At 52.6% G+C, this 10,428-nt stretch overlaps 1 non-coding gene across 1 annotated transcript; it reads left to right on the forward strand.

The window, feature by feature from the left end:
• The first annotated feature begins 9,923 nt into the window (after window positions 1-9,923).
• Window positions 9,924-10,000, forward strand: TRNAN-GUU (transfer RNA asparagine (anticodon GUU)). Its single transcript has one exon. It is a non-coding gene; the product is annotated as a tRNA-Asn (tRNA).
• Window positions 10,001-10,428: the final 428 nt, after the last annotated feature.

Below are 10,428 nucleotides of genomic sequence, written 5' to 3' on the forward strand. Positions count from 1 at the left end.
GACTGTCTCCGTGGCGCAATTGGCTAGCGCGATTGGCTGTTACCGAGAGGTTGGAGGTACGAGCCCACCCGGTGGTGGTGCGGCGCTTTTTTTTCTTTGGGCTGATAGCTTTGAAGAAATGTTCTGATGGTGGTGAGAGTGGAGCACGACTGTCTCCGTGGCGCAATTGGCTAACGCGGTCGGCTGTTAACCGACAGGTTGGAGGTTCGAGCCCTTCGGGAGTGGTGTGTTGCTTTTTTTATTTTGGGCTGATAGCTTTGAAAATATGTTTTGATGGTGGTGAGTGCGAAGCAGGACTGTCTCCGTGATGCAATTGGCTAGCGCGATCGGCTGTTAACCGAAAGATTGGAGGTACGAGCCCACCCGGTGGACGTGCGGCGCTTTTTTTTCTTTGGCCTGATAGCTTTGAAGATATGTCCTGACGGTGGTGAGAGTGGAGCACGACTGTCTCCATGGCGCAAGTGGCTATGCGATCGGCTGTTAACTGAAAGGTTGGAGGTTCCAGCCCTCCCGGGAGTGGTGTGTTGCTTTTTTGGGGCTGATAGCTTAGAAGATATGTTCTGATGGTGGTGAGAGTGGAGCACGACTGTCTCCGTGGCGCAATTTGCTATCGCAATCGGCTGTTAACCGAAAGGTTCGAGGTACGAGCCCACGCGGTGGTGGTGCGGCACTTTTTTACTTTGGGCTGATAGCTCTGAAGAAATGTTCTGACGGTGGTGAGAGTGGAGCACGACTGTCTCCGTGGCGCAATTGGCTATGCGAAAGGCTGTTAACCGGAAGGTTGGAGGTTCGAGCCCTCCCGGGAGTGGTGTGTTGCTTTTTTTTCTTTGGGCTGATAGCTTTGAAGATATTTTCTGATGGTGGTGAGAGTGGAGCAGGACTGTCTTCGTGACACAATTGGCTAGCGCGATCGGCTGTTAACCGAAAGGTTGGAGGTACGAGCCCACCCGGTGGAGGTGCGGCGCTTTTTTTTCTTTGGGCTGATAGCTTTGAAGATATGTCCTGATGGTGGTGAGAGTGGAGAACGACTGTCTCCGTGGCGCAATTGGCTAGCGCGATCGGCTGTTAACCGAGAGGTTGGAGGTACGAGCCCTCCCGGGAGTGATGTGTAGCTTTTTTTTATTTTGGGCTGATAGCTTTGAAAATATGTTTTGATGGTGGTGAGTGTGGAGCAGGACTGTCTCCGTGACGCATTTGGCTAGCGCGATCGGCTGTTAACCGAAAGGTTGGAGGTACGAGCCCACCCGGTGGAGGTGCGGCGCTTTTTTTTCTTTGGACTGATAGCTTTGAAGATATGTCCTGATGGTGGTGAGAGTGGAGCACGACTGTCTTCGTGGTGTAATTGGCTAGCGCGATCGGCTGTTAACCGAGAGGTTGGAGGTTCGAGCCCACCCGGTGGTGATGCGGCGATTTTTTCCCTTTGGGCTGATAGCTCCGAAAAAATGTTCTGACGGTGGTGAGAGTGGAGCACGACTGTCTCCATGGCGCAAGTGGCTATGCGATCGGCTGTTAACTGAAAGGTTGGAGGTTGCAGCCCTCCCGGGAGTGGTGTGTTGCTTTTTTTGGGCTGATAGCTAAGAAGATATGTTCTGATGGTGGTGAGAGTGGAGCACGACTGTCTCCGTGGCGCAATTTGCTATCGCGATCGGCTGTTAATCGAAAGGTTGGAGGTACGAGCCCACACGTTGGTGGTGCGGCACTTTTTTTTCTTTGGGCTGATAGCTCTGAAGAAATGTTCTGACGGTGGTGAGAGTGGAGCACGACTGTCTCCGTGGCGCAATTGGCTATGCGAAAGGCTGTTAACCGGAAGGTTGGAGGTTCGAGCCCTCCCGGGAGTGGTGTGTTGCTTTTCTTTCTTTGGGCTGATAGCTTTGAAGATATGTTCTGATGGTGGTGAGAGTGGAGCAGGACTGTCTCCGTGGCGCAATTGGCTAGCGCGATTGGCTGTTAACCGAAAGGTTGGAGGTACGAGTCCACCCGGTGGTGGTGCGGCGCTTTTTTTTCTTTGGCCTGATCGCTTTGAAGATATGTTCTGATGGTGGTGAGACTGGAGCACGACTGTCTCCGTGGCGCAATAGGCTAGCGCGATCGGCTCTTAACCGAAAGGTTGGAGGTACGAGCCCTCCAAGGAGTGGTGTGTTGCTTTTTATTCTTTGGGCTGATAGCTTTGAAGATATGTTCTGATGGTGGTGAGAGTGGAGCACGACTGTCTCCGTGGCGCAATCGGCTAGCGCGATCGGCTGTTAACCGAAAGGTTAGAGGTACGAGCCCACCCGGTGGTGGTGCGGCGCTTTTTTTTGGGCTGATAGCTCTGAAGAAATGTTCTGACAGTGGTGTGAGTGGAGCACGACTGTCTCCGTGGCGCAATTGGCTAGAGCGATCGGCTGTTACCCGAAAGGTTGGACGTTCGAGCCCTCCCGGGAGTGGTGTGTTGCTTTTTTTATTTTGGGCTGATAGCTTTGAAAATATGTTCTGATGGTGGTGAGTGTGGAGCAGGACTGTCCCCGTGGCGCAATTGGCTAGCGCGATGGGCTGTTACCCGAAAGGTTGGAGGTACGAGCCTACCCGGTGGAGGTGCGGCGCTTTTTTTTCTTTGGGCTGATAGCTTTGAAGATATGTTCTGATGGTGGTGAGAGTGGAGCACGACTGTCTCCGTGGCGCAATTGGCTAGCGCGGTCGGCTGTTAACCGACAGGTTGGAGGTTCGAGCTCTCCCGGGAGTGGTTTGTTGCTTTTTTTTATTTTGGGCTGATAGCTTTGAAAATATGTTTTGATGGTGGTGAGTGTGAAGCAGGATTGTCTCTGTGACGCAACTGGCTAGCGCGATCGGCTGTTAACCGAAAGGTTGGAGGTACGAGCCCACACGGTGGTGGTGCGGCGCTTTTTTTCTTTGGCCTGATAGCTTTGAAGATATGTCCTGATGGTGGTGAGAGTGGAGCACGACTGTCTCCGTGGCGCAATTGGCTAGTGCGATCGGCTGTTAACCGAGAGGTTGGAGGTTCCAGCCCTCCCGGGAGTTGTGTGTTGCTTTTTTTTGGGCTGATAGCTTAGAAGATATGTTGTGATGGTGGTGAGAGTGGAGCACGACTGTCTCCGTGGCGCAATTGGCTAGCGCGATCGGCTGTTAACCGAAAGTTTGGAGGTACGAGCCCACCTGGTGGTGGTGTGGCGCTTTTTTTTCTTTGGGCTGATAGCTCTGAAGAAATGTTCTGACGGTGGTGAGAGTGGAGCACGACTGGTGGTGGTGCGGCGCTTTTTTTCTTTGGCCTGATAGCTTTGAAGATATGTCCTGATGGTGGTGAGAGTGGAGCACGACTGTCTCCGTGGCGCAATTGGCTAGTGCGATCGGCTGTTAACCGAGAGGTTGGAGGTTCCAGCCCTCCCGGGAGTTGTGTGTTGCTTTTTTTTGGGCTGATAGCTTAGAAGATATGTTGTGATGGTGGTGAGAGTGGAGCACGACTGTCTCCTTGGCGCAATTGGCTAGCGCGATCGGCTGTTAACCGAGAGGTTGGAGGTTGGAGCCCACCCGGTGGTGGTGCGGCGATTTTTTTCCTTTTGGCTGATAGCTCTGAAGAAATGTTCTGACGGTGATGAGAGTGGAGCACGATTGTCTCCATGGCGCAATTGGCTATGCGATCGGCTGTTAACTGAAAGACTGGAGGTTCCAGTCCTCCCGGGAGTGGTGTATTGCTTTTTATTCTTTGGGCTGATAGCTTTGAAGATATGTTCTGATGGTGGTGAGAGTGGAGCACGACTGTCTCCGTGGCGCAATTGGCTAGCGCGATCGGCTGTTAACCGAAAGTTTGGAGGTACGAGCCCACCTGGTGGTGGTGTGGCGCTTTTTTTTCTTTGGGCTGATAGCTCTGAAGAAATGTTCTGACGGTGGTGAGAGTGGAGCACGACTGTCTTCGTGGCGCAATTGGCTATGCGAGCGGCTGTTAACTGAAAGGTTGGAGGTTGGAGCCCTCCCGGGAGTGGTGTGTTGCTTTTTTTTTCTTTGGGCTGATAGCTTTGAAGATATGTTATCACGGTGGTGAGAGTGGAGCAGGACTGTCTCCGTGGCGCAATTGGCTAGCGCGATTGGCTGTTAACCGAAAGGTTGGAGGTACGAGTCCACCCGGTGGTGGTGCGGCGCTTTTTTTTCTTTGGCCTGATCGCTTTGAAGATATGTTCGGATGGTGGTGAGACTGGAGCACGACTGTCTCCGTGGCGCAATAGGCTAGCGCGATCGGCTCTTAACCGAAAGGTTGGAGGTACGAGCCCTCCAAGGAGTGGTGTGTTGCTTTTTATTCTTTGGGCTGATAGCTTTGAAGATATGTTCTGATGGTGGTGAGAGTGGAGCACGACTGTCTCCGTGGCGCAATCGGCTAGCGCGATCGGCTGTTAACCGAAAGGTTAGAGGTACGAGCCCACCCGGTGGTGGTGCGGCGCTTTTTTTTGGGCTGATAGCTCTGAAGAAATGTTCTGACAGTGGTGTGAGTGGAGCACGACTGTCTCCGTGGCGCAATTGGCTAGAGCGATCGGCTGTTACCCGAAAGGTTGGACGTTCGAGCCCTCCCGGGAGTGGTGTGTTGCTTTTTTTATTTTGGGCTGATAGCTTTGAAAATATGTTCTGATGGTGGTGAGTGTGGAGCAGGACTGTCCCCGTGGCGCAATTGGCTAGCGCGATGGGCTGTTAACCGAAAGGTTGGAGGTACGAGCCTACCCGGTGGAGGTGCGGCGCTTTTTTTTCTTTGGGCTGATAGCTTTGAAGATATGTTCTGATGGTGGTGAGAGTGGAGCACGACTGTCTCCGTGGCGCAATTGGCTAGCGCGGTCGGCTGTTAACCGACAGGTTGGAGGTTCGAGCTCTCCCGGGAGTGGTTTGTTGCTTTTTTTTATTTTGGGCTGATAGCTTTGAAAATATGTTTTGATGGTGGTGAGTGTGAAGCAGGATTGTCTCTGTGACGCAATTGGCTAGCGCGATCGGCTGTTAACCGAAAGGTTGGAGGTACGAGCCCACACGGTGGTGGTGCGGCGCTTTTTTTCTTTGGCCTGATAGCTTTGAAGATATGTCCTGATGGTGGTGAGAGTGGAGCACGACTGTCTCCGTGGCGCAATTGGCTAGCGCGATCGGCTGTTAACCGAGAGGTTGGAGGTTCCAGCCCTCCCGGGAGTTGTGTGTTGCTTTTTTTTGGGCTGATAGCTTAGAAGATATGTTGTGATGGTGGTGAGAGTGGAGCACGACTGTCTCCTTGGCGCAATTGGCTAGCGCGATCGGCTGTTAACCGAGAGGTTGGAGGTTGGAGCCCACCCGGTGGTGGTGCGGCGATTTTTTTCCTTTTGGCTGATAGCTCTGAAGAAATGTTCTGACGGTGATGAGAGTGGAGCACGATTGTCTCCATGGCGCAATTGGCTATGCGATCGGCTGTTAACTGAAAGACTGGAGGTTCCAGTCCTCCCGGGAGTGGTGTATTGCTTTTTATTCTTTGGGCTGATAGCTTTGAAGATATGTTCTGATGGTGGTGAGAGTGGAGCACGACTGTCTCCGTGGCGCAATTGGCTAGCGCGATCGGCTGTTAACCGAAAGTTTGGAGGTACGAGCCCACCTGGTGGTGGTGTGGCGCTTTTTTTTCTTTTGGCTGATAGCTCTGAAGAAATGTTCTGACGGTGGTGAGAGTGGAGCACGACTGTCTTCGTGGCGCAATTGGCTATGCGAGCGGCTGTTAACTGAAAGGTTGGAGGTTGGAGCCCTCCCGGGAGTGGTGTGTTGCTTTTTTTTTCTTTGGGCTGATAGCTTTGAAGATATGTTATCACGGTGGTGAGAGTGGAGCAGGACTGTCTCCGTGGCGCAATTGGCTAGCGCGATTGGCTGTTAACCGAGAGGTTGGAGGTACGAGCCCACCCGGTGGTGGTGCGGTGCTTTTATTTCTTTGGGCTGATAGCTTTGAAGAAATGTTCTGATGGTGGTGAGAGTGGAGCACGACTGTCTCCGTGGCGCAATTGGCTAGCGCGGTCGGCTGTTAACCGACAGGTTGGAGGTTCGAGCTCTCCCGGGAGTGGTTTGTTGCTTTTTTTTATTTTGGGCTGATAGCTTTGAAAATATGTTTTGATGGTGGTGAGTGTGAAGCAGGATTGTCTCTGTGACGCAATTGGCTAGCGCGATCGGCTGTTAACCGAAAGGTTGGAGGTACGAGCCCACACGGTGGTGGTGCGGCGCTTTTTTTCTTTGGCCTGATAGCTTTGAAGATATGTCCTGATGGTGGTGAGAGTGGAGCACGACTGTCTCCGTGGCGCAATTGGCTAGCGCGATCGGCTGTTAACCGAGAGGTTGGAGGTTCCAGCCCTCCCGGGAGTTGTGTGTTGCTTTTTTTTGGGCTGATAGCTTAGAAGATATGTTGTGATGGTGGTGAGAGTGGAGCACGACTGTCTCCTTGGCGCAATTGGCTAGCGCGATCGGCTGTTAACCGAGAGGTTGGAGGTTGGAGCCCACCCGGTGGTGGTGCGGCGATTTTTTTCCTTTTGGCTGATAGCTCTGAAGAAATGTTCTGACGGTGATGAGAGTGGAGCACGATTGTCTCCATGGCGCAATTGGCTATGCGATCGGCTGTTAACTGAAAGACTGGAGGTTCCAGTCCTCCCGGGAGTGGTGTATTGCTTTTTATTCTTTGGGCTGATAGCTTTGAAGATATGTTCTGATGGTGGTGAGAGTGGAGCACGACTGTCTCCGTGGCGCAATTGGCTAGCGCGATCGGCTGTTAACCGAAAGTTTGGAGGTACGAGCCCACCTGGTGGTGGTGTGGCGCTTTTTTTTCTTTGGGCTGATAGCTCTGAAGAAATGTTCTGACGGTGGTGAGAGTGGAGCACGACTGTCTTCGTGGCGCAATTGGCTATGCGAGCGGCTGTTAACTGAAAGGTTGGAGGTTGGAGCCCTCCCGGGAGTGGTGTGTTGCTTTTTTTTTCTTTGGGCTGATAGCTTTGAAGATATGTTATCACGGTGGTGAGAGTGGAGCAGGACTGTCTCCGTGGCGCAATTGGCTAGCGCGATTGGCTGTTAACCGAGAGGTTGGAGGTACGAGCCCACCCGGTGGTGGTGCGGTGCTTTTTTTTCTTTGGGCTGATAGCTTTGAAGAAATGTTCTGATGGTGGTGAGAGTGGAGCACGACTGTCTCCGTGGCGCAATTGGCTAGCGCGGTCGGCTGTTAACCGACAGGTTGGAGGTTCGAGCTCTCCCGGGAGTGGTTTGTTGCTTTTTTTTATTTTGGGCTGATAGCTTTGAAAATATGTTTTGATGGTGGTGAGTGTGAAGCAGGATTGTCTCTGTGACGCAATTGGCTAGCGCGATCGGCTGTTAACCGAAAGGTTGGAGGTACGAGCCCACACGGTGGTGGTGCGGCGCTTTTTTTCTTTGGCCTGATAGCTTTGAAGATATGTCCTGATGGTGGTGAGAGTGGAGCACGACTGTCTCCGTGGCGCAATTGGCTAGCGCGATCGGCTGTTAACCGAGAGGTTGGAGGTTCCAGCCCTCCCGGGAGTTGTGTGTTGCTTTTTTTTGGCTGATAGCTTAGAAGATATGTTGTGATGGTGGTTAGAGTGGAGCACGACTGTGTCCGTGGCGCAATTTGCTATCGCGATCGGCTGTTAACCGAAAGGTTGGAGGTACGAGCCCACACGGTGGTGGTGCGGCACTTCTTTTTCCTTTGGGCTGATAGCTCTGAAGAAATGTTCTGACGGTGGTGAGAGTGGAGCACGACTGTCTCCGTGGCGCAATTGGCTATGCGAAAGGCTGTTAACCGAAAGGTTGGAGGTTCGAGCCCTCCCGGGAGTGGTGTGTTGCTTTTTTTTCTTTGGGCTGATAGCTTTGAAGGTATTTTCTCATGGTGGTGAGAGTGGAGCAGGACTGTCTCCGTGGCGCAATTGACTAGCGCGATTGGCTGTTAACCGAGAGGTTCGAGGTACGAGCCCACCCGGTGGTGGTGCGGCGCTTTTTTTTGGGCTGATAGCTTTGAAGAAATGTTCTGATGGTGGTGAGAGTGGAGCACGACTGTCTCCGTGGCGCAATTGGCTAGCGCGGTCGGCTGTTAACCGACAGGTTCCAGGTTCGAGCCCTCCCGGGAGTGGTGTGTTGCTTTTTTTATTTTGGGCTGATAGCTTTGAAAATATGCTTTGATGGTGGTGAGTGTGAAGCAGGACTGTCTCCGTGACGCAATTGGCTAGCGCGATCGGCTGTTAACCGAAAGGTTGGAGGTACGAGCCCACCCGGTGGAGGTGCGACGCTTTTTTTTCTTTGGCCTGATAGCTTTGAAGATATGTCCTGACGGTGGTGAGAGTGGAGCACGACTGTCTCCATGGCGCAAGTGGCTATGCGATCGGCTGTTAACTGAAAGGTTGGAGGTTCCAGCCCTCCCGGGAGTGGTGTGTTGCTTTTTTTTGGGCTGATAGCTTAGAAGATATGTTCTGATGGTGGTGAGAGTGGAGCACGACTGTCTCTGTGGCGCAATTTGCTATCGCAATCGGCTGTTAACCGAAAGGTTGGCGGTACGAGCCCACACGGTGTTGGTGCGGCACTTTTTTTCTTTGGGCTGATAGCTTTGAAGATATGTTTTGATGGTGGTGAGAGTGGAGCACGACTGTCTCCGGGGCGCAATAGACTAGCGCGATCGGCTGTTAACCGAAAGGTTGGAGGTACGAGCCCTCCCGGGAGTGGTGTGTTGCTTTTTATTCTTTGGGCTGATAGCTTTGAAGATATGTTCTGATGGTGGTGAGAGTGGAGCACGACTGTCTCCGTGGCGCAATTGGCTAGCGCGATCGGCTGTTAACCGAAAGGTTGGAGGTTCGAGCCCTCCCGGGAGTGGTGTGTTGCTTTTTTCATTTTGGGCTGATAGCTTTGAAAACATATTCTGATGGTGGTGAGTGTGGAGCAGGACTGTCTCCGTGGCACAATTGGCTAGCGCGATCAGCTGTTAACGAGGTACGAGCCTACCCGGTGGAGGTGCGGCGCTTTTTTTTCTTTGGGCTGATAGCTTTGAAGATATGTTCTGATGGTGGTGAGAGTGGAGCACGACTGTCTCCTTGGCGCAATTGGCTAGCGCGATCGGCTGTTAACCGAGAGGTTGGAGGTTGGAGGCCACCCGGTGGTGGTGCGGCGATTTTTTTCCTTTTGGCTGATAGCTCTGAAGAAATGTTCTGACGGTGGTGAGAGTGGAGCACGATTGTCTGCATGGCGCAATTGGCTATGCGATCGGCTGTTAACTGAAAGGTTGGAGGTTACAGTCCTCCCGGGAGTGGTGTATTGCTTTTTTTTCTTTGGGCTGATAGCTTTGAAGATATGTTCTGATGGTGGTGAGAGTGGAGCACGACTGTCTCCGTGGCGCAATTGGCTAGCGCGATGAGCTGTTAACCGAAAGTTTGGAGGTACGAGCCCACCCGGTGGTGGTGTGTTGCTTTTTTTGGGCTGATAGCTTAGAAGATATGTTCTGATGGTGGTGAGAGTGGAGCACGACTGTCTCCGTGGCGCAATTTGCTATCGCGATCGGCTGTTAACCGAAAGGTTGGAGGTACGAGCTCACATGGTGGTGGTGGTGCGGCACATTTTTTTTTTGGGCTGATAGCTCTGAAGAAATGTTCTGACGGTGGTGAGAGTGGAGCACGACTGTCTCCGTGGCGCAATTGGCTATGCGAAAGGCTGTTAAAAGGAAGGTTGGAGATTCGAGCCCTCCCGGGAGTGGTGTGTTGCTTTTTTTTCTTTTGGCTGATAGCTTTGAAGATATGTTCTCATGGTGGTGAGAGTGGAGCAGGACTGTCTCCGTGGCGCAATTGGCTAGCGCGATTGGCTGTTACCGAGAGGTTGGAGGTACGAGCCCACCCGGTGGTGGTGCGGCGCTTTTTTTTCTTTGGGCTGATAGCTTTGAAGAAATGTTCTGATGGTGGTGAGAGTGGAGCACGACTGTCTCCGTGGCGCAATTGGCTAGCGCGGTCGGCTGTTAACCGACAGGTTGGAGGTTCGAGCCCTCCCGGGAGTGGTGTGTTGCTTTTTTTTGGGCTGATAGCTTAGAAGTTATGTTCTGATGGTGGTGAGAGTGGAGCACGACTGTCTCCGTGGCGCAATTTGCTATCGCGATCGGCTGTTAACCGAAAGGTTGGAGGTACGAGCCCTCCCGGGAGTGGTGTGTTGCTTTTTTTATTTTGGGCTGATAGCTTTGAAAATATGTTCTGATGGTGGTGAGTGTGGAGCAGGACTGTCTCTGTGGCGCAATTGGCTAGCGCGATGGGCTGTTAACCGAAAGGTTGGAGGTACGAGCCTACCCGGTGGAGGTGCGGCGCTTTTTTTTCTTTGGGCTGATAGCTTTGAAGATATGTTCTGAATGTGGTGAGAGTGGAGCACGACTGTCTCCTTGGCGCAATTGGCTAGCGCGATCGGCTGTTAACCGAGAGGTTGGAGGTTGGAGCC

This window comes from Rhipicephalus microplus, unplaced genomic scaffold, assembly GCF_043290135.1.
Source record: "Rhipicephalus microplus isolate Deutch F79 unplaced genomic scaffold, USDA_Rmic scaffold_13, whole genome shotgun sequence".
NCBI lineage: Eukaryota > Metazoa > Arthropoda > Arachnida > Ixodida > Ixodidae > Rhipicephalus > Rhipicephalus microplus.